This window comes from Lissotriton vulgaris, chromosome 9 (genome assembly GCF_964263255.1).
Source record: "Lissotriton vulgaris chromosome 9, aLisVul1.2, whole genome shotgun sequence".
Classification (NCBI taxonomy): Eukaryota; Metazoa; Chordata; class Amphibia; order Caudata; family Salamandridae; genus Lissotriton; species Lissotriton vulgaris.
Window position 1 is genome coordinate 107,056,244 of NC_141697.1, and position 24,022 is coordinate 107,080,265.

The 24,022-nt window shown below is 42.0% G+C and overlaps 1 long non-coding RNA gene and 1 pseudogene across 2 annotated transcripts in view; one reads left to right on the forward strand and one right to left on the reverse strand.

Moving 5' to 3' along the window:
- The window catches only part of LOC147689682 (uncharacterized), a 159,263-nt gene that overhangs the window by 113,826 nt on the left and 21,415 nt on the right, over positions 1-24,022 (reverse strand). The gene's annotated exons all lie outside the window — the stretch shown is intronic.
- LOC147689683 (serum amyloid P-component-like) lies at positions 8,391-14,142 on the forward strand (annotated as a pseudogene). The gene has a single exon (XR_015299885.1). The product of XR_015299885.1 is annotated as a serum amyloid P-component-like (transcript).

The window sequence follows — 24,022 nt, forward strand, 5'->3', positions numbered from 1 at the left end:
AGACCGTAGGTATCAGTAAAAGGAATGTACACTCCTTCCCCCTCCGCTATAGCTGGATTTGATGACTGAGTCGGTGAACATAGTCAGTCAACCCATTCTAGGTCTGACAATGCCTCAAAGTGGTTAAACAGGGGAGGGTAGTATGGGGAGTAGTGGGTTATAGGCTCTCTGGGCCTTCCCCCTTTAAATTTCCATTGATGACTGGGGCCCATTGGGTTATTGGGGATCATGTGGGGGTAAAAGTAACCAAGGTGTAAGGTCTGTACATCTCCCAGACGAGCGAATCTAGCTTTCCTTTGAATTCTGTCCACCACCCAGGGGTCTCTAAATGAAATTAAAATACAGTCCCCTTCCAGATCTTTTTCACCCTTTCCTACCCAATCTACTCTCCTTACATAAAGAATTTCAGTGGGAGATGACGGGGGGAGTGGGCGATGTTTATTTAATCAGAAAGTAACCTTATTCCGTAGGTCCCCCTGTGATTCGTTAATACCTTCTTTTAAAGGGGCCACTCCTGTTAGGACGATGGTATATTGAGACGCTTCCGGGGGCAGGTTAACTCTGGGGGGTTGTCGTGTATTTCTGTTAACTGGCCTCTGGTTCCTATCTAGATGCGGGGTTTTTCTTTCCTTACCCGTAGTAACTATCTGGGCTGTGGAATTATTTAGTTGATTAGGAGCACCATTCACCAGCTGTTTTTTCCCCTGGGTGTTGTTGGCTACCATTGGGCATTTGGCCTTAGGTGTTTCTTTAGTAGGGGCTCTACTAGCAGTGGTAGATGTGGCAGCTGTTTTTACCCCTGATGATGATTTCTTGTTAATGTTAGTAGTTGATGTCCCTACAGGGATAGATGACGTCGTCGTCCTCCCCCCTTTTTGGTTAGCACCCCCTGTAGGATTAGGGCCCCTTGACTTAATACTAGTAGCGGTTAAATTTTGCAAGAGGTCCATATTGATGTTAGCTGCTGCTTCCAAAACATCAATTTTGGCAGACATTATCCTGATGTTTTCTAGGGCCGGAAGCAATAGGGTTTTAAACAGCGCTTCCATCTTTACCAACAGGACATCATCACTACTAAAACATGTTGGGCAGGGGTTAGAGGACCCAGAATGGGCCATAGAAGGACAATACGTTATTGGGTGTTCTTGAATAACCTGGGAGTGGGACGAACTATTGGCATGATCTATTTTGAGTAGTTTTTGTGCCTTATCACCGTCCGGGCTTGGGACATGTTTTCTTTTGCGTGAGGCATGATTGGAAGTTACTGGTTGCAAACAGGCTGTACTGGGTAGGGTAGGAACATTTAGTTGAGGGGTTCCAGGCATGCTACGCTCGTCGTCCTCTAAGTTGTGGCTATCGGCTTCTGAGCTGGAGAGGTTGTTATCAGAGTTCTGTTCTAAAATACTATTGACCACGAGTGTAGTGTCTCTATCTCCATCTGCGTGGACTATCACCTCTGCCTCTGATGTGGAGATACAGTTAAAAGCTGCATTGGTTAGGGGGCTTTTAGCACTGGCCAGAGCACCTATTGATGAGCGTTTCCCAGTAACTAGGTCCAGGGACAATCTGTGTTCAACAAGTTCGATTTCTTTTTCCAATATTCCTGTGGCTCTAGTGATGAACGCATCAAGGGGGCCAGATACCACACCCTTTGATGTTTGGATGTGCACAAGACGCTGCTTACCAGATCTTAGGGCCATATTTAAAGGCTAATATTACGCCCTCAAGAGGTTAGCAATACAAAGTTTACACAAAATGCCAGGATGTAAGATGAACCAGGGCTCCGAGCCCAACCCAACCTCGTCCGGCCGCGGACGGCCACAGACGGTCCCGCCCTTGTCCCGGGCTTCTCCCGGGACGCTCCCGCGCGCTCCCGCGCAGCGGGGATGTTGCCTCCTTTTTATGCGTCTGCCGTGAACGCCGGGGAGGCGGGGCCGGCAGGGAGAGGAGCCCAGCTGGAAACGGGCGCGCGGAGACTCCTGGTCAATGGAGTCCTCCGCTCTACCCTCGCAGCCCTGCCGGTGTAGTAGCGCTCCTTCCGATTGGTCCGCTACTGCTGCTGTGATTCCGCGAAGCGGGACCCGCAAAGCGGGTCCGGCGAGGAGGTGCGGCACACAGCAAGCAGAGACAAGGTGAGGAGTAGCGTCCGTTACAGTGCGTTTTGACAAGAGGAATCCACCTCCGTTCTGATTCTGCAGGCTTTTAACACTCCCGGTGATGATGGAGGCGGGGCCGGCAGGGAGAGGAGCCCAGCTGGAAACGGGCGCGCGGAGACTCCTGGTCAATGGAGTCCTCCGCTCTACCCTCGCAGCCCTGCCGGTGTAGTAGCGCTCCTTCCGATTGGTCCGCTACTGCTGCTGTGATTCCGCGAAGCGGGACCCGCGAAGCGGGTCCGGCGAGGAGGTGCGGCACACAGCAAGCAGAGACAAGGTGAGGAGTAGCGTCCGTTACAGTGCGTTTTGACAAGAGGAATCCACCTCCGTTCTGATTCTGCAGGCTTTTAACACTCCCGGTGATGATGGAGGCGGGGCCGGCAGGGAGAGGAGCCCAGCTGGAAACGGGCGCGCGGAGACTCCTGGTCAATGGAGTCCTCCGCTCTACCCTCGCAGCCCTGCCGGTGTAGTAGCGCTCCTTCCGATTGGTCCGCTACTGCTGCTGTGATTCCGCGAAGCGGGACCCGCGAAGCGGGTCCGGCGAGGAGGTGCGGCACACAGCAAGCAGAGACAAGGTGAGGAGTAGCGTCCGTTACAGTGCGTTTTGACAAGAGGAATCCACCTCCGTTCTGATTCTGCAGGCTTTTAACACTCCCGGTGATGATGGAGGCGGGGCCGGCAGGGAGAGGAGCCCAGCTGGAAACAGGCGCGCGGAGACTCCTGGTCAATGGAGTCCTCCGCTCTACCCTCGCAGCCCTGCCGGTGTAGTAGCGCTCCTTCCGATTGGTCCGCTACTGCTGCTGTGATTCCGCGAAGCGGGACCCGCGAAGCGGGTCCGGCGAGGAGGTGCGGCACACAGCAAGCAGAGACAAGGTGAGGAGTAGCGTCCGTTACAGTGCGTTTTGACAAGAGGAATCCACCTCCGTTCTGATTCTGCAGGCTTTTAACACTCCCGGTGATGATGGAGGCGGGGCCGGCAGGGAGAGGAGCCCAGCTGGAAACAGGCGCGCGGAGACTCCTGGTCAATGGAGTCCTCCGCTCTACCCTCGCAGCCCTGCCGGTGTAGTAGCGCTCCTTCCGATTGGTCCGCTACTGCTGCTGTGATTCCGCGAAGCGGGACCCGCGAAGCGGGTCCGGCGAGGAGGTGCGGCACACAGCAAGCAGAGACAAGGTGAGGAGTAGCGTCCGTTACAGTGCGTTTTGACAAGAGGAATTCATTTTCTCTGTTCTGTACACTGCTTCAATTTTTTGCACCCTTATCATTGTTGTGTGTAACTGTACCTAACATCCTCATAGGACCCCAAAAATGCCTAAGAATTGTTATTTTGATAAATACTGTGCCCTGACCTAGGAACTTGCCACTAGTTTCAGGGGGTCCCCTTCTTATATGCTCACTGTACAGTGCAGCATCCATGCGAAGTGGGAACATTTAGTAGAAATAAAAGCATTTCTACTTTTAACACCTATTTCAAAGCTTTTTTTGGTGCAAAACCCTCACTACTATTGTTAATAGATAGTGTTTTGCAGCAAAAAACATGGGTGATTGCAGGAGAATGCCTATGCAGGGCTGGCTCTAGGGCGGTGCAATTATCATTTTAAAAGCCCCTGCTGCAGTGTTCCTTGCCTCTAGTAATTTTCAGACATCAATTAAAATGTCAGGATAACTCCGGTGAATATTTATCTTCCTGGAAAGAGAACTGAAGTTTGTCTATTGGAATTTTTGACTCATCCTAAGGTAGTGCAGAGGGATAAAATGCTTGCTGCTAAGAATGTGTACCAGGCAGATCACAAGGTGCATGTAATGTAAAAAGGTCAGTGGGTTACTGTTTCTGTAAGAGAGCTCCTTTTGTTACTTGTTGTTTATAAGTCAAAATTCTTGATATTAACCGTCATTAAAGAGCTGCATGCAAACTACGAGGTATATGTTAGAGTTATATGTTTTTTGCCCAGTCTTTTATTATCCTAACCTTGCCAAAAGGGTTTGTTTGGGTAGAAAACAATTCTTATTATTAAAGAGAACAACTAAGAATGATGCTATGTTTTAAATTCTGAATTTGAGCCTTTCCAGAATAAGTACTCAAAGTATACTGCCTACCAGTATCAATGACGTCATTCCTACACTACAACTTGCAGTCCTGTCTGATGTAACAGTTCCTATACACTGATTTACACACATATTATTGTCTCTGTGCTCTGACACATTACAATGGTATTGGTGGTGCTACAACACTAAATGAATCTCAGAGACAGTGGTTATGGAGACTTGAGGGGCACTGTTAAAGAGAGCTAGTGAGGGAATCTGTGACAGAGGTGGTCATTGGGCGGGCTCCAACAAACATTGTGGTACAGGGTGCCGCCAGTGTTAAACCCAGCCCTGTCCCAGGTCCCTACCGTGGGGCCACCCTTGACGCAGAACAAACAAACCAGCAACAAGAGCTGCTTTTCATTACTTTGAGAGTAACTTTGAGGTAAATAAAAAAAAATTGTGGCATGTGACGCAAATCCTGCGCAAAATGTTTGTTAATCTGGTCTAAACTGTCGCAGGGATTCTGCTCCTACACAGAACTGTGCATAGAGACTCGGAACCTCAGTGAATTAGGGTGTGCCAAAACTCACCTTAGTAGCCAAAATCCCCTACCAGACTAGCAATCAGTGTCTCATTGGTTCTTCCATACCCCCAATGATTAGACAACCCAGAACATGGAACTTAGATTACCTCAGGCAGTGTGGAACACATGAACACTCTTTCGTTATACTCTCATTCCAGTCCAAAACGGGGAGTAAATGAGGACACATGCAAGTTTGAAATATTTATTTCTAATGCCGTGTTCTCATGTGCAGTACTTTAGCTAATACAAGGAGACATATTATTAGCAACAAGATTATGAGCATAGTTACCATTCCATAAAATACAAAGGGAGAAAGCATGTTAAAATGCTAAATGGAAAAAAGGTTAGATTACACCTAGATCTCACCCTCCCTTGCTACTAGGTTATAATGTATCTATAGAAGGTCTCTTGGGATTACAAGGGCGGCCCCATGCCTCTGGTTCTAGCAGAAATGGATCACATCATTTTCTACACCAGCTCTCTGCATGCGAATGTTCTCCGAGTGTGTGAGCATGCCTGCGCATTGCATTATTAAACGTGCCAAAATCAGAGGTGGCCACAGCTGCATATATGTTATGTCTAGAACGTGCGCTGATCAGACCGAACAACAATCACTGTGTTGAAATAACCTTGAAGGCCTCGGCACTCTCTGTTCAGACAAAGCTTACCAAGCAAGGCTGCTAATGTAGAAAAACATATTATTCTCGTGTGAAGCAAAACTCTAACATTTATAATAATGTGTGCCGTGTGCAAAAGCAGCAGAAAGGAAAAATGGCGTTTAAACTTCTAATTAGCTCATGCTAACTTAACACAGTGTAAAGGCAAGGCCCATCCCCATGACAAAACCTGATGGTAGATCTTTTAATAACTTACTTTCATGGAAAGAAAAAATAACTTTAAGAAAACCCTTTTTTGAAGAAAATATTTCAATAATACATTTAGGTAAGTTTGTGCAGCTAGTGGTCATTTGTTGACTTTGAGATTCTATGCCACCCTCTGAAATGTATCCCTGCTTAAAATACTGACTTGGGACAGTCCTGGCCGCCCCCCTGTATCAATTTCCCATTCCACCTTATGAACACTAAAGTCAATATGCTCACAGTCTATGGCCAATAATAGGAAAAACGATTGTGTGACAGACCCTATCATACCGCCTATAGAGATCTGCGAAAACATGACTAGGATTTCTGGTTTTCTGTGTAGCTATGGTGACATTTGGAGGATTCTCACAGAACGCTCTCAAAGGTCTTATAGGCCTAACTGGAGGGGCATTTCATATTAAAAAGATAGGGCGGGCGGGCTGGCGGGCGGGCAGTGTAATGTTCTTCCTCCGACGGCCCTTACTCCATCACGCCATCAACTGAGAGCTTACAGTTTGCCCATCTCTAAAGAAGTCAGATGGACCGAGAGTTTAGCGGACAGTAGCATGTCCTCCCAACTCTAAATCAGACCCTTAAACTTTACTTGGAATCCTTTTAACTTGACGTAGGAAATACTCATGAAGGGATCAGAATATTTCTGCTTAGGAACTTTTTAATAATATTAGTACAAGAGATGAGCTTTAATTTGGACATTTGGGTATAAAAAGGATGACATTAGTTTACTTACTTTACTTTGTGGACTTGTTAAGCGCAAACGAATCATCCCCGAAGGGATCTCTTGGCGCTGTGGTAGTTAATGACTCTGCAGAGCATTTTTCAATGTTGATAGATTACTCCATGAGAAAAAAATTTCTGGACTTGCACAAAGATGGCTTTCCACAAAACATAAACAAGGGAGAGTGGTACAGAGTCTATGAATCTGATAAAAGGTATATATATTTGAGGATTATATTCAAGATCTCAACCAAGTATATTTCGGCCTATTACATTGAATTTGGTGTAATTTTAAATAAAAGATTCTTTAGCCAAATGAAATTATGTATGCCCAAGAGGCTCTACATTTTGTACGTCTGCCACCAACAATATCTTACTGACATATGGCTTACATATCTTGTAAACAATTTCCACATTTTTATGAATTTAGCTGGATTATTCTGTGCGTTTTATCTTGCCATTTTATGTATGTATAGTACTGAAATCTAATCTGTATTTTATAAGTTTCCATTATGGGAATCTTTTGACTTTTGTTGATCTCCTTGTGAGTTTTTGCACAATAAAGATGATTGTTTATGGAACTCTTTTTGAAAGAAGAAACTTTCCAATGTGGCCTCCAAGCAGGCACATGCTTCGACATCTTGGAAGGGGTTTTATCAGTTTTTTAAAAGGAACTATTATAAGATGGCCTCCCATGCATGCAAGATATGAATGTCATTGGTGGAGACACAGAAGAATGATTATTTACCAGTCATTAAATTGAGTTGCTCCAAGAACCAGATAGGAGTGTTGCATTGGTGAGCAGTAACAATAGTTAGGCTACTTTCAACAGGGCAAGATGCAAGTCTCAAATCAGAGGTTGCTCACCGTGCACAGTATAGACATAGAGAATATATGTCCAATGGGTTTGGGCTGAACATTAAACAGACAGGTTCTTCAAAGGTGTTCTTGGCTTGTAGAACCTAAAGCTATTTGTAGGGGCACTCATAAACAATAGAAGGGGCAGAAGGCAGGCGAGGACTGCAAAAAACATGCTAGAAATGCCCCCTCTTTTGAAGGGGTGGCTTATTTGTAATGGAGGAACTATTTTACTTGCAAGCTGCAGGATAGACTAATATTAAAAGTGTCTGCAAGACCCAGAGGGAATGCCTCTTCTCGAGGGCCTTCAAGAGAAGATGAAGCACATGCAAACGGGGAATACACTTAGATCCTCATTATGAGTTGGCTTGTATTCGGTGCAGGGATGGGTGTTTAATCAATGATCACGCCCAGTATACCCACTACAAATTCTGGCGATTATGAGTTCTTCACCCAGAATTATAAATAACTGCTCAGACCTGAAGATAGCAGGTCCTTTACCAAGTGCATTTTCCCAATTGCAGTAAAAAAAAAAAAAAGCATTGACATTTTCTGTCTATTCGGACCAGTCAGAAAAAGTCAGCGGTGGCCGCAAAGAAGTACATGAGGGATGCGGGGATAGAAGCCTGGGCTGGCTTCAGTCTATAGAGGGAGTATTGCTGTCAGTGGCGGCTCCTCGAGGGAGTGCTGTGGGCGGTGAGGCGGGGCGGAGAAGTAAGCTCCGGCATACGGCCGAACAGAGTTAAGTAAATAAATAAATAAAACAAATTACATTGTGCGCGCTGCATCGCCATTTGGCGTTGCAGCGCGTACAATGTAATTTGTTTTATTTATTTACTTAACTCCGTTCGGCCATATGCCGGAGTTTACTACCCACCACCCTGCCCCCCCCTGCTCACCACCCCGCAGCACTCCCTCGAGGAGCCGCCACTGATTGCTGTGCTGCTTCCAGGATTAAATGGGGTGTGGCTGTGCTGCCGCCCTAGTCCCTATGACTGCTCAGCTCAGGGCCTCAATATGCATGCAGTGACTTGAAAGTAGCCCACTGCACAACACACAGTAAATACAAGAGCAACATTGTAAAAGCAAGTGTTTAAATGTACTCCATAGGTATGCTTTCTCCACTTTTCCATGGATGCTTACATGTGTAATAACTCCATTCTTTCTCCACAGACATGAATGGCATGTTATTCCTTTTCCCAAGAGAATCAGACACTGACCAAGTGATCCTGGAGCCACAACTTGGTGCTCCCATGAAAGGTTTCACTGTGTGCCTTCGCGCAGTCACAGAGTTGACTCGTAGCTACAGCCTCTTTTCAGTAAGCAGTCCTACTCACGACAACATGCTCCTTCTCTTCGTGAATGAAGGTAAAAGCCCATCTTCTGTCACTGTGGGTGGTCAATACCTGGCGTTCAGCACTCTGTGATACTCAGTGGAAAGGAGGCACATCTGCACCACTTGGGACTCATCTACAGGAGTCACACAACTCTGGATCAATGGGAATCCATTACCTAGGAAAGTCTTAATGCCTGGATACTCCATTCAAGGACCATTCAAGGTGATACTTGGACAAGAGCAGGATTCCTTTGAAGGTTCATTTGATGCAAAACAATCATTTATCGGCGAAATAGGTGATGTGCATATGTGGGATTATGTTTTAGAACCTGCTGACATACACCAGGCCTTCATTAACAACAAACACTTGCATGGTAATGTCATAAACTGGAGGGCCCTCTCCTATACAATGAAGGAAAATGTGCTGGTAGAACCAGTGCAGCAGAGCATCCGGGAGAACCCGGCATGTAACAGCATGCCCATGCAATGTAAGGCAACGTGAGTGAACCAGGGGGCATATTATCAAGGGATTTAACCGCGGTTAGCACTGTTTTTTTACACCTGGTATTTTCCTGATTTAGCCATGATATCCTATGGAAGGTGGATATCATGGCTAAGTTTGTGAGCCCCTATCATCAAGCTTACGCCAAACTTTGAGAGATTATCGTTTGTTTTCCAGCGATAATCTCTCAATTGGCAGTTGGCGTGAGGATTTTTATCACTTCTGAGATAAACCTTGCTAATAGCAAGTTATCTCTGCGATAATTTCCGGCGATGCTTAGCGTTACAAAATTCGTTGCTAAGCATCGTTAGCGTTAAATATCGCTTAACGTTGGTAATATGCCCTAGGTCCCTTGCAGTAACCCAACGTAGGCATAAAATATACTGGACTCGATTCCCAATATTAGCAAAAGACTACGGCCTTCATGTATGAAGCTATTTAACAGTCGGTATGGCTCCAATTCGAAAAATCAGAGCCTTTCCAACCATGAAATGGCCATTTTTAAATCTCCAAATCCAAATAGCTATTCGGTAACAGATTACTGAATCTTACTGAATCGCAAATTGGTTTGGGGTAGAAATAAATATTTGGTAATAGGAAGGGGAGTGTTAAGGACGTACGTGCCTTCCAGTTACCAAATCTTTAAGTTGTGTATTAATGCTTTGTGACCTAGATCTGATCACAAACATCAATATTTTACCACTTCTTCACCGGAGGGGGTGGTAAGCAATTTGCAAATGGGAAGGGGTGCCCTGCGGAATACTTCCCATTTGTGAATGTTCACAAAAACGTGTTTTTATGAGCAGGCAGTGGTCGGCGATACCACTGTCTGCTTATAAAAAAAAAAATTACTTTTTTCTTTTAAATGTAGGCCGTTTTCCTTTAAAGCGTGGGCCGAATTGACATCCATTGCCAATTGGTATTTTGAGAACCAACCTATTAAAACATAGGTCAGTTCTCAAAATACCAATAAATCATTAGAAGTTGATGTGCAAATTGCGATAACTTCTAACAAATCGATTTTTGTACATTCCATTCAAGGAATCGCAAATTACGAATCGTTATTTGTCTAAATTTACGATTCCTCAAATGTAATCTTTGTTCATGAGGGCCATAGCCTGCACCCGGCCATGTTTATGAGTTATTTGCTATTTGTAGGGCTTGCGCTGGAGTTAGCTTAACTACAAACAATGCAAAAGCATCGAGCATCAGGCTGCATTACCACTGCCACAAAGTTGGTGACATGTAAATTTCATAAAGAGTTGCAAACAAACAGTTTATTTTTCTAAAAGTTATTTTATAATCACATCAACTTGCATTTACATTAGGGATGCAAAAGTATTAATTGTTAAGTAAATGGCAATACTGTTGTGTGTATTTGGTATTGCCACCCTTCTGAGGTGTGTGCTGAAAATAATATCCTCTTAGTAACTATCATAAAATACATTATTTCAACAATAGTCATTGGTTGTAATCATCGAGGCGTTTTGGTATTTTGATCATTTCTGGACGTTGTAAAGCACACAGGAACACAGGAACCCACAAAAGCATCTTGTCAAATTGTGAGTCTCCATACAAATAGATAGATCCATGCTTTAGGTCTAACTTATTAAATATCAACATTTTACAATGGTCTTTGTAAACAAGAACACAAGTCCATCTGGAGGAACGCCTTCTTTTCCATTCTTTCCATATTTTCTGATAGCAAGTGTATCAATGTAATTTTTTTCAATGCTGCTTTATTCCATCTTTTCTATTTTTGCAGCAGTGATGAAGCCGGATGAGCAAGCCGTTCGATCATCTTTTGAGCCAAAAATTGCATTACAAAGTGAAGGGAAATCATATCAAATTGTTCTGCTATCCAGTTGAGTGGCAACATTGAGGAGTGGTCCATTGAAAACAATTGGTCAGATGTACTAAGTGCTTCTGGAGTTGAACTCTTGCGTATCAATTCATTTAAGGTTTGGTGACCACTGAAACACTATTCCTTATTTAGCCAATTAGCGATTTTTAAAGGTTTTCTCTGGGAAGCGGCATGTTTTGGGCGTCCTTTGCAAATAGGGATACAAACCCTGAGGTATCAATAGTTTGCAGCCGTAATTCTGGTTGCAAACCATTCATCAGTTACTAGGCGTGAAAATTGATATGTAAAGGGGAATAGATCATCTATGGATCGCCTCTCCTTTGAAAATTGGGGGGGGGGGGGAGCTTCCCAGGGAGTAGTCTGTGGTCCCCATGTTAAAGCAGACCTGTTTTTTTTAAGGAATTTGGGCTGCTTCAAAAAAGGTTTTCAGTTTTGAAATCCAAAGACAGTCATGGTGGTCAGAATAAATTTATATAATGACTAGGAGCCAGTAGTAGGCTGAACTGGGCACACAGAGAGATGCTGGATGGGTGTCTCATATGGTATAGAAGGAGCTGCATCTTGTCATATCAGGCGTGCCAAGGCAGGTGGTGAAATTCTAATCTGAGAATAAATAAATTGCTACACAACTCACTTTGGCTGCTGCACAGATGCCTTCCTCATGTTTCCCACTCTCCTGTCCCTTGAACACACCATTTATGCTGATTGACATATTTCACGTAAAACGCCAGCAACAGCTAACAGGATAAAAATGGATAAATAGGGCCAGTGGGCAAGTGGAGTGTGGTTGCTTGTCTGTGTACCATGAACTCTGTGGAGGTGCTGACTACCAGCCAGGTTCTGTCATGCAATTCTGATAGAGTGGCAAAGGAGTTGCTCAGCCAGGCAGACAAATAAGACATCAATTGGTATACATGTTCTTCCTTTCTTAGCCAAAGTGATTAAAGGTTTTGAAACAAACACTTTATAATGTTTAGTTGTTTGTATTAACTGTTTTGTCACCATCACTATTGGAATAGCCTAAAAATTCAATATCAAAGTTCCAAAGAGTCCAGAAACATCCAGCTCTTCTCCTGCTCAAGCTAAATCAACACAACCTCCTCAAGCCTGCCCACTGCCTCCCAAAAAAAGAAAGGGGAAATCTCATAGTCACCTGCCTAATTTACAAAGCCTTATAAGGCTGAGCTCCCAATCACCTCTTACAGTTGTTTATCCCTTATCTTTCCACCAGATGCCAAATGTCTTTCAACCTTAATTTACTTCAACCATCTGCCTTGTTACAAGATATCCAGGGTAATGGTCTTTTGTTCTGCAAGGGACTCCATATACCTGTGTCTGCATGTGTAGTCTATCTTTCTAAAATTCAGGAGATGACTAAAATCCATTTCTTCAAGAAGACTTTTGGCTAACCACCCCCTACCTGCCTCTATTCCCCTTCTTGCCTAAAGCTGGTATCAGTCCATCTATCCTGGAGACTCTTCACCAAGGCCTTGCAACCTTCCTCTCTATCGGCAGATTTGGTTGATGTATTCCTTCAGTTGATCATACTGTTCTAAGAGATTTACAGTTTTTATCCAGAACTAAATATATTTTCCAACTTCGGTGTAGCTGACTCATGGGACTGCAAGTTTTTTTGCAAGAAAACAGCCGTTACCATGTAATGCATTTACAAAGTAAGACTTTACCACATAGTTAAGTATTTTTTCTCAAGTAACATGATGAGTGCAAAGAGTTGTAAGGATAATTTTAGGGTTTAGTGGATGGTACAGATAAAAGGAGATAAATGTGATTTTAGGATCTGGGTTGGGTAAAGGTAAGTAAGGTGAGTTAAGGGTTATGAGGAGGGTAGAGGTAAGGTATGTAAGGGTGATTTTAGGGTTTGGGAGTGTGTGAAGGTAAACAGAGATAAGAGCAATTTTATGGTTTAGGGGAGGGTTGAGGTAAAGGGAGATAAGGGTATTTTTAGAATTTGGTAAAAGGAAGAGGTAAAGGGGCGTAAATGTAATTTAGGGTTTAGGTGAGGGTAAAGGTAAGGTTTAAACAAAAAAGAAGGAGGCTCTCAAACAGCCGCCCCCCCACAGAAAAAGAAATACGCATATATATCCATACCAGCAATCAATAATCGCACTTCCCGCTTAACCTAGCTACATTCATCAATGGAATCAACCCAAAGTGGATTGATCCAAAAAAACATGGCAAATCTACCGACTGTGAGGACTCCAGTCGGAGGCTAGAAGTATGAGAAATTAGGCATCTCAACATTTTTTTCTCGGCAAGTTCCATAAGAAGTGCAATTATTGTTAGCGCTAACTGCACGGATCCGAGTATTATATGATTTGGAAGGTGGTTCCCTAGTGTGACCAACTGCAGAATGAATGAGAAATAGAAAACATGAATGTGGCTGTATTATAATTGATACAACACCTATTAGCTAGATCACCCCACTTGTTGAACAGGGTTAAAAGAGAAACTTAAGAGTATAAAAACTTGAAGATGGTGGTTGAAAGAACCTGTATCCCACTGAAACGTGCATTGACCAGGTTTGTCTGAAAAACCCAGTTCAAGACAAATGAATGGAGGCTAAAGAAGAATGGTCTTGTGATGAAGAAGGCTGCACACCAGGAGAAGATTATAAACAAAAGATTTACTGTAGTAGAGCAGTACATAGGAAATGCCCCAGCCACCACACCAGCAATTGAGCAACTGACCTGGGACTCTTTGTGCCATGTATTCTACATTCTACACTAACGTTCCATACAGCAAGCCTTGGCATAACCCCTTATTCATAACACCATAGACTATTGGTAAGCTGCTCGCCATATTCACAGATTGGATAACACTTTTTTTATCCTATATCTCTTGCTGTGAAGCATCTGCACTTATGGTCTCCAATAACACAGTTCCTAGACGATAGTTCAAAGTGTTCTTTTACTCTTACGTCCTCTCAACAAGAAGTTTTTCAGTCTCCTTGACCTTCCCTTTATTGGTATTAATATTATTTTTGGATGTTTACTTTTATCACTCAAACACTTGTATATCTATATTATACTATGCCAATCCGCATACAAGCCAGCGTGCTTTATTTCCTGATGTATATTATCTCCTTCTTTTATGAATAAGTTCTTCAAATTTATACGGTTCCATATGTAATTTCCTTGTTTTATTGTATCATTTACTGATGTATTAAGACTTCTTTAATAAAGTTACTTTTTGAACTGGAAGATACCACAGGTCTCCTTGGCTGCCTGTCGCAGATTATCGTTCTGGGAGGTTCAAGGATATGTGTATATGAAGTGTGCTGGGTGTGGTGTATGCGTGAGAGACAGTGATTGGCGAGTGGAGTGGTCAAATATTTAGTTGATGTACATTGAACAGATTTGATTTTGTATTTATTGTAATATTGTTTGTGGATTCTATCTATGAGTTTTAAGCATTATATTTGTATTAGAAAACGTTTATGTAAAATGAAATATATGAAACTAAGAAAAATTGTCAGAAAATAAGTATATAATACAAAACAAAAGAAACATGTTCAAAATAAATCTCTGTCAGCCTGCATTGTATCAATTCCATTTATAAATGTAGATAGGCTAAGCAGGAAGACTCATTATTGATGACTGTTGTTTTCCCCCTTTCCCGAACCTTACATTACTCGTTTGGGGGCACCCTTCTTTTGATAAATATATATATATCCATAACAATCAAATCGGATTCACCAAACCAGTAATGAGGAAGGACCTCAGAGGTTTATAAGTACCATCTTCTTTTATTGTTAAAAATATATGCAGCTAGCCAGCATGGACAACTAGATTCAGTTCTCTCCCTTCAGCAGGACCATGAACCTTCTTCCATTCACCTAAACAAATAAAATGAATAGCTTTTTTCACTTTTTCGTAACATGAACATCTAGACTGCATACAACTTTTCCTAGAAGTGAAGTAAAATACCTTCCATACTAACAATATTCCAAAATTAACTTTACATAAATTCATTAATCTAACATACAATGCATATCCTTGAAGGTGTTCAGGAATTATGTGCCGATTTTCATTAAACAATTAAAGTTATCTTTCCAATACATGTACACCTTGCCCATATTTGAAAAGGCACTCTGAGTTGACCATTCTAACCGTATGTGATTTCTAAGTAATGAAACCCTTATTGATTTTATCTTCCTCAATGGATATACTACCATAGCGGTCATGAAATGTCATGTGTATAGTGCAAAGTGTTGAAATTATATTTCCTGAAAATCCCATATTTCAATTTTTTGGAATTTAGATCTTGGTCTATATGAAATTACGACACCTAGCAATAATCTTTTTGGAGTAAAAATACTTTTATGGCATAAGGGACACTTGGCGGAATTACACACACAAACACACTCTTACCCCCACACATATGTATATAATTTTTAAAAAAACTTAGAAATTCACTGATAAAAACCAAAGGTCATGGGGACATTATAGTTAAGCTCAGATTGTTCACACACAAAACCATCGAAATTCAGCAGTTACCTGATAATCTACACCCCTGCAATGCACTGCTTATGACCTTACATAATAAATCACTCATGACATGATCAGTGACATCACTCATGACATCTCAAAGGACATCAGTTGACAGGTTGATGTTTCTGTGGAATAAAGTTTTCTGGGACGAAAGTAAAATTAGTTTTTTTCATATAACTTGCTTTCATTGCAGAGGTTAATTAAATTATGGTCTGACTAGAGTAACTGCTGGGAGCTGATGAAGAGGAGTTTAGTAACCGTGGAAAATAGGTTGAGGCAACATTCTTGTCATGGGCTTTGATGAGTTTAGAGAAGCCATGATGTCCATTTCTTTAATCATGTTTTGACTGCACAAGTTGTGAGGATCTCCTCTCTAGCTATTCAGTAATGGTCAGACTACACCAGTCTATGGCTATAGTGGCACACTTCAATGGTAGTTGATATGCACAGTGGCACAGCAAAGGTGCCATTGGTCCAAGTAAAAGTAGTAAATTCATCCTCACAAACTGCATTCGAACATCACATTAGAAATTCTACATCTACGATGCCTTTTCTCTCCTCTCCTCTCTTCTTTGCATATCCCTCATTTTTTTATTGTATTAACTCTATCCCATAGTTTCTACCCATCTGCCATTTTCTTCCTCTTTCTCCACATCTTCTGTCTCTCCCCTCCCTCTTCTGTGCTCATATTTGGGAAGGTAAAAAGCACTTATCTACAGATTATTGAGGGGAAAAGAATGAGATACTTGGTAAAAGTTTCACTTTCCACTGCTTCTTTCGGAGTAACCTGGAAACAGGGTTTCCATGTCTTTGGTGTGGGAGTCCCACAAACAGGTGACGAATAATGAGAGGCCACAATGGGTGCTCTCCCAAATGTCTTTGGTAGCTAGCCACAGTGATGGAAGGGGAGAAATATAACAATAATATGACTGCTTGCAGCATTATATATGAAATGCTTTGAACAGTGCCAGATACCCCTTGGCGATGCTCTCATATGCTGTTGCTTACCATTTTCTGGGGGCATTGACAACAGAACATGTAACACACACATCTTAGAAGTTATGCTAGTGCCAGGCCATCCTACTTTCTCCAACTATCACTTGCAGTTGAGGCAATATTTTTTGAGGATGAAATTAAGTGAAGTCATTCAACCCATAATCCAGCCGAAGCTCTCTCCTTAGCTCATCAACCCCAGTACGCCTCATCTGACTATCAAACTTCAAAGGCTATTGCTTGGAGACAATAATGACATCCGCTCTGTCTTGAATCAATCAACCAGCACCGAGCCCATATACAGTCAATGCAAATAAATATTTCATGCAATTATACCAGATTCAAATTCTGCTGCTTATCTACTCACCTCACTATCTGAGTTGTAATTGCTTTAAAATTAACTTAGATGAGAGAGGGTTGCAGTCTAAATAAAGGAGAAGTGGAAGGAGGAGGCATGGTCTGCACCATCTACCCATGTGCTCTGCTTCTGCTTTTTATCTTCCAAAATGTCAGCCATCAACCAGAGCTGAGCCAGGACAGCAGGGACTTGTGTCACACCATGGAAATATGTTCAGGTTGTTATGGGATTTGTCAGGGATATTGCTGAAACACTTGGAGGAGTGGAAATCTGGAATTATGCTCTGTTTGCCTTAAAGTGACATGTCAATTTTCAACACCCTATTTTATTTTAAAAGTATGTGTGATTATATATAGAAACACATAGTGGAACATGTCTATCTTTACTTGTATCACATTTGTTAACACAGGCATGCAGCTTAGTTTCAATGTTAAGGGGATTTATAAGTGCTCAAATCAGTGGTGCTTTTTTACTCATCCTAGAATGAGAAAAGGCTGAGTTTGCAGCAACAAGGTTAGAGCTAGGCCTGGGCAAAAGTCACGTAGTTTCACTCACAGAATTCCGTGGAGTACCTGAAAAACTCTGCCATTCCCCCGAGATCCGTGAGCGGGTGGAGGATTCCTCAGCCGGACACACATATTTGATATTATTGCTGCTCGCGTGCTGGGCTTCCGCGCAACTCAAAACGCAATGGAACTGCTGGTATGGGTCTCCACCGACCATGTGGATGCAGTGGCTGGCGCCAACTTGTTCAACTATATGAATCTATGCTCTTTGGGTAAAAAAAAGGGACACGTACAGTGGAATTGAAAGTTGAATGCTTGTTGTTGGTGATGATTAGAGTTACAGGACTGGGTAAAGAGAATTGTGTTTCTTTTCTCTATGTAGAATGACCCCTTTAAGAAATCTGGAGTCTGACGTACCAAACCAATTTGCGAATGTAACCCTTGCAATTCACAAAATCGCGGGTAGTCTGCAACAGTAAATATTTCTAACACCCCAACGTATTAACCCACTTGATAAGATCGTCTCAAGAAATATTGTGAGCCTAAAACACGGTCTCATAGAGTGATAATCTTTAGCTTTCTTAAAGGGTGGCAAAAAAATCCTGGTGTTAGCATTGTATTAACTTGTCTAGATTTAAACCTTTACATGGGTTGGAACAGGAGGTGAAAGACACCAACCCTGTGGTGGTCTAGTGATCAAACTTGTGGTGATCCAGTGTTGGCAATTTTTGCATTAAAGGGGCCAATGTGATGGATCGGGGCAATGTATAAGTCCAAAGGGATGATAGCCCCAGACATGAAATTACAGGAACCCAGAGAACCCACAATGGAAAATCCATAAAAGTAATCGATAATGAAAAATCTGCATGGGACAAGGTTCAAGTACAAACCATGAAGGTTTATTTAAAATTTAGAAATCATCACCGAAGGCAAAAAGACAATGGTTAATCAATTCAATTCATAATATAAAACTGCAAATAATAATTCAGCATATGCGGTTGAAGCTGAGCTCTATTTTTGTCAATACCCAGAACCAATTATTGTTCAGCACAAAGCAAATAATAAATCAAAGAGCAAATTGTCTTGAGGACTGCTTAATTTAAGGGCAGGAGAGAATCATGAGACATCTCGAAGTGAGAACTGACATGGAGTCTGTCTCATTATAAATCAAGGAAAGAACTTTAAAATATTCCAGGAGTTAAGTAATAGGAAGTTTGACATGAAGCATGCCTCTTTGATAGTTCAGGGACAACCCTGGCTCACTTCCTAAATGAAGCATTTTTATATTTTTTTAGACAGAGAAATTGTATGGTCAGTGTGGTGTGAAGCATAAGATACATTATAATATCCAACATTAAAACAGAAAACACATCACATGGAAAACCACTTTTACTCTACTGCTAATATATAGTCCTACAATATGTCTTACAATGGAAAACAAAAGTACATTCAAATTATATAAACAACTTCAAACCTGGCCTGAGGAACTGGTCTTCAAAAGATACAGATGAGCTCTTTCCTTCCTTTAAAAACATCAGGAAATAAAATAAAACACAATCTTGTGTCATTACAGCACAGCACTGTAAAGTTAGTTGAATTAGTTGAGAATTGTATATGCTGAAGGACACTTATGTAACCCCCAGTACCCAGGCAGAGAAATGGGAAAACATGTCATATGTAATGTACAAGTGAATTTGAAGGACAGCTAGGCCTACTTCAGTCACCTTGAAAACGTTGTCTTGTTCTTTGTGAACCGTTTATCACAGTAAAAGCACATAATTAATAATTAATCAAATTGCTTCGTCACTAGTGATGGACGTAAACAATACTTTCAACTGGCTTGTCACACACATACTTGCAGAGAGTATAAGTGTAATTTAACGGAATATTTAATTTACTAGTGAGCTTTGTGGCCAGTTGTATGAGGGAACCCCAGAGGCATGTATCCTGCACGCCTTTACAACACTGTCAGGGGGGTACTGACTTCATTGTAAAAGCTAGTCATTGTAAAGACTGGTGGGTAAAGCATGTTTCCCCCATGTTTTGTATATATGCCTGTAGGTATGCATCTCTGTTAAGGGGGGTCAACACAAGTTAGTTAAGGAGGAAGCACCAAAAATAACATTGAGCTGGTGAGTATGGACGTCTGAGGCAACCATGCTGTGATCAGTGGGGATGTCAGTGGAAAAAAGGCAACACTTTTGTGTATCCCTAGGAAAGTTAGCTGTTTTGGGATTTTTGACATGTCTTGCAGCCTGTCTGGTGAGAGTGGTCTGAAATGATTCCACATAACAAAACGTTGCAAATGTTAGACAGCTTTGTAAATGGTGGCCTCCTTTGCTGAACTATATATTTATCAGCGATGAACACCTAGGCTTATCCACCTTATTAGAAATCATGAGTAAGGTGAAGAGTTATTAATGTCCTCAAGGTTGTACTTTGAAGATACTGATGCAGGATCTTGTGGTTCTGAGATCAATCTCTTGCTGCAGGTCCCGAGTGGTTGTGCTTATCTTATGTTTTGTTATGTTATGTTACGTTATGTTATGTCATATCATGTCATGTTATGTCATGTCATTTTATAATATGTTACGATATTTGTGAAGGCCACTGAAACCTAAACTGAGCAGAATGGCTTAGCAAATTGAACAGTCACTGTGAAGGTCTTTGGTGATCTACCGGTCACTCATTCAAATTCTGAAAAGGATAACTCAGCTTTCCATCCGTGTGAGGTCAAATACATTGAACATCATTGCATTGGAATATACTAACAAGCTGTTATTGGTATTGTTATTAACAGACCTCTTGTGGCTAAATGAATACAATAAATGTTGGACAGAAATGTCATGGAGTGAATGAAAAAAAGTGTGTTGTCAATACTTTTCAAAAATGTTGATGGTCTGCCTGACTGAGTAAACTGCGAAGTAGATTGGTCCAGATTGAGATACGAGAAGATAGAAACCTTACCATTGGATAACTAGGAACAAATAATTTCCAAAATGAAGATAATTGGTCCACTAGAGTCTTCTAGTAAAGAAGGTTTAGGCATGTTCTTCTATTTTGGAACCTGTGGAAATTCCTCTGTATGATCTGGATGGGTCATAAAAGGGGTCTCCTGGAATCTGGATTACACACAGAATTATTGTAGGAAAAGTAACATCATATTAATTGTTTGAGACTAATATCTTGCAGTAATTATAATAAAGGATCAAATGATTTCTTGTAATTTTGATTGACATGTCACTCTCTTGATCTGCATTTTTTAAAACTTTACAGCTGTAAAGTGGATTAGTTTGATGTATGGCACCAAATCAAGCCCATTATGAAAGTGAAAGTATGAGGGCATTAACATGAGTAGTGAATAAAATATCTGCACACTTCCTGAGATAGGCTAGAATGACTCCCTGTTAAATAATATCCTGGAATTGCAGGGGTATAAATTATGTCAGACAAAGAACCCAAATGAAGTAGTTTTATACTTTTAAATCTGTAGTCAGCTTTAGTGAACTTTAAATTTATAAAACATTACTATTATAGAACATTAACTAGTGTAACAAAAGACAATTGGATAGAATATGTCATGCAAATGGTTTATTTATCACTCTACCACTTCCTTTAGACCCCATCTGATCTCCCATTTAAATAACTCACTTTTAAATTAGCAAATTCTAACCCTGCCACTCACCAAGAATACTTTCAATTCAAATTAGCAAGCATCAACACAGATGACATCCACAAGATAATATATTTTGCTTCAATATTTTGCTAAGACCTTAATAAGACAATTGTATTAAAAAAAGCAACACTAATAAATAGTGAAAAGAGTGGCAAAGCCAAATTTAACTATATTAGTAAGTCAGAAAGTGGGCATTCAAAGGTTCATCTTGGATAAAACCAGGTTACCTCTTTAAATGGAGTACATGCCGAAGTCTTCTATGGTAACTTAATTCCCTCTTCCAGGTCAATTAATCATTTCTGATTTGATTTGATTTATGATTTCTATAGCGCCCGAATCACCCCCATCAGGGTATCAGCGCTGTGACAGCTAGTGGCCAACCAAGGAGAGTTTAGAACAGTGTCGTTTTGGGCAGTTTTCTGAAAGTCAGGAAGTTGGGGCATTGACGCAACTGGGGGGGAGCTGACTCCAGTACCTCGGGGCGAGATGGGGGAATGCTTTACCGCCCATGCGGGCTAGTTTGATGCGTGGGACATGAAGGAATCCTTGGTTACTTGATTGCAAGGTTCTAGGTGGCATATATATGACCAGTGTTTTGGTCAGGTAGCTGGATCCCATATTGTTCAGGGATTTGTGAACCAAACAGCATATTTTAAATTTTACTCTTTGTTTCACTGGAAGCCAGTGAAGTTCTCGAAGTAGCGGAGCAGCTGAGGTTCTGGGTGGGGTGTTTTTCACCAATCGGGCCATAGTGTTTGAATTACTTGTAGTTTGCCAAGGGAGGATTACTTGGCAGAGGTAAGTAGAGCGTTGCAGTAGTCCAAGCGGCTACGGATGAGGGCCTGGACCAGGGTTTTGCGTATGGATGTTGGTAAAAGGGGGAAGACTCTGCGGAGGAGGCCCAATGTGCGATAGCACATCCCTGCGGTATGGTTAACATGTGCTTCTAAAGTAAGTTTCTGGTCAAGTTTCACCCCTAAGTTTTTCACTACATGTTTTGGGGGATGGGCCTGACCCCAGTTCCTCAGGCCACCAGTTGGGGGACCGTTTCGTCATTGCTTCTCGAAACAGCATGATTTCAGATTTTTCAGTATTTAGCTGGAGGCGGTTATCTCTCATTCATCGAGCAATGCCTTTCATACCCTCCGAGAAGGTGGATTGGATGTTCGTGTCAGTTTTGTCAAAGGAGAGCAGAAGTTGCATATCATCGGCGTAGGAGATAGGGATGAAGCCAAGTTGCCTCAGTAGCCCAGCCAGGGGGTACCATAGATGCTAAATAATGTGGGGCTCAAGCATGAGCCCTGCGGTACCCCCCTGGTGACTTTGGTGGTTTGTGAGCTGAAAGGGCCTAAGTTTATGGTTTGCGTTCTGTTAGTGAATAAATTGGTCAACCATTTTAGGGCTTTCCCTCGGATGCCTATGTCCTCGAGTAGCTGGAGTAGAATCTGGTGGGAGATGGTGTCAAATGCTGCGGATAGGTCGAGCAGCACAAAAAGTACTGCTCGACCTTCCTCTGCCAGCATTTAGATGTTATCTGTTACTTCCACCAGGGCTGACTTGGTGCTATGTTTTGGTCGAATTCCTGACTGTGAGTGGTCTAAACGATTTGAGGATTTAACAAATTCTGACAGATATTTGTTGATATGCTTCTCTAGAAGTTTGCTGTATAGAGGAAGCAGAGAGATTGGACGATAAGTAGAGACCTGCTGAGGTTTTATCATGTTTCAGGCTCATATGATTATTTGTCACCTTGGCTGCCGCTTTCAGGGCCATATAATTAAATACTGGGTGGGAAGTGGCAGGTACATTAAATCTTTGTTACTTTCCTTGCCAGTACTTGCTGTGACCTCTTTCAGGATACTGAATAGTTACTACATCTATCTTTTGGAGTAAGCAAGTGATATTATTCAGCATCTCCACACACTGAAGATGCTGAGGAAGATCTTCAAATGGCTCCAAAGCAACAATTGAAAACTGTCACTCATGTCCTAGTAACTAGCGCCCTGGTCAACTGGATCACCAAGCAACTCAGTAGAAGACTACAAACCATCAAGAACTCAGCTGTCAGAATCATATTCAACCTCACATACAGAACTCTCATCATGCCACAGTTCAGGGAACTACACTGGCTCCCTATACACTGACATGCTCTATTTAAACTCCTCACACACATTTTTAAGGCACTACACAACTCATGCCTCACCTACCTCAACAGTAGCATCTCCTTCCACCAACTATCCAGGGACCTCTGTTCTGCAGGACTCCTACTCGTACACATCTCATGCATACACAGAATGAGATCAGGAGGACGAGCATTCTCTTACATCCCTCCAAAAGTGTGGAACAACCTCCCACTCTACATTAGAGCCTCCTCCCCTCTTCTTGAATTCTGCAAGACCCTGAAGACCCAGCTTTTCATTTAACCAACCCAACAATAGGCAGTGCTAGGTATACACTTACTCAACAAAAGAATACTGTCACTGACTGCCTACAAGAAAACATTGTGCATCATCTTCATCACAAAATCCTTCTATATCTGAGTGCTTGCCAGGAATTAATTGGCAAACTGTTCACACAATAGTTGACCATACTCTACCACAAAACACACAACTTTAATTCTCTTACAGCTAAGATCGGCGCTCTTTCTCCAGGTCCATACGTGAAACCTACCCTGAAAAACATGACTCTTTACTCTCTTTACTCTCACTTGCCAGTGTTCAGGCTCATGGTTGGCTGATGTCTAGGGAAGCCTACAAATCCTGGGCACCACTGAAACCCAGGGCTCAGAGGAATCCAGTGCAGAGGGGCATTCATGGATTCCAGCACGTAAACATCAAAACTTCCTAAAAACACAAAACGTCCTTACTTTTTCCATGGTCGATGACTGCAGCATTTGTGCCCGTGTCAGCATGGCATGCATCGCAGCATGTTTTCCTACCCAGAATGTACTACAAATGTCAAACTGTGCTGTAAAACTGCAATTTTGCCCATATTAATGTTGCAGAAATGTAAGACACTTCCAGGGAATGGTAAACATCTTACCATCGTGAATTCCCACCTG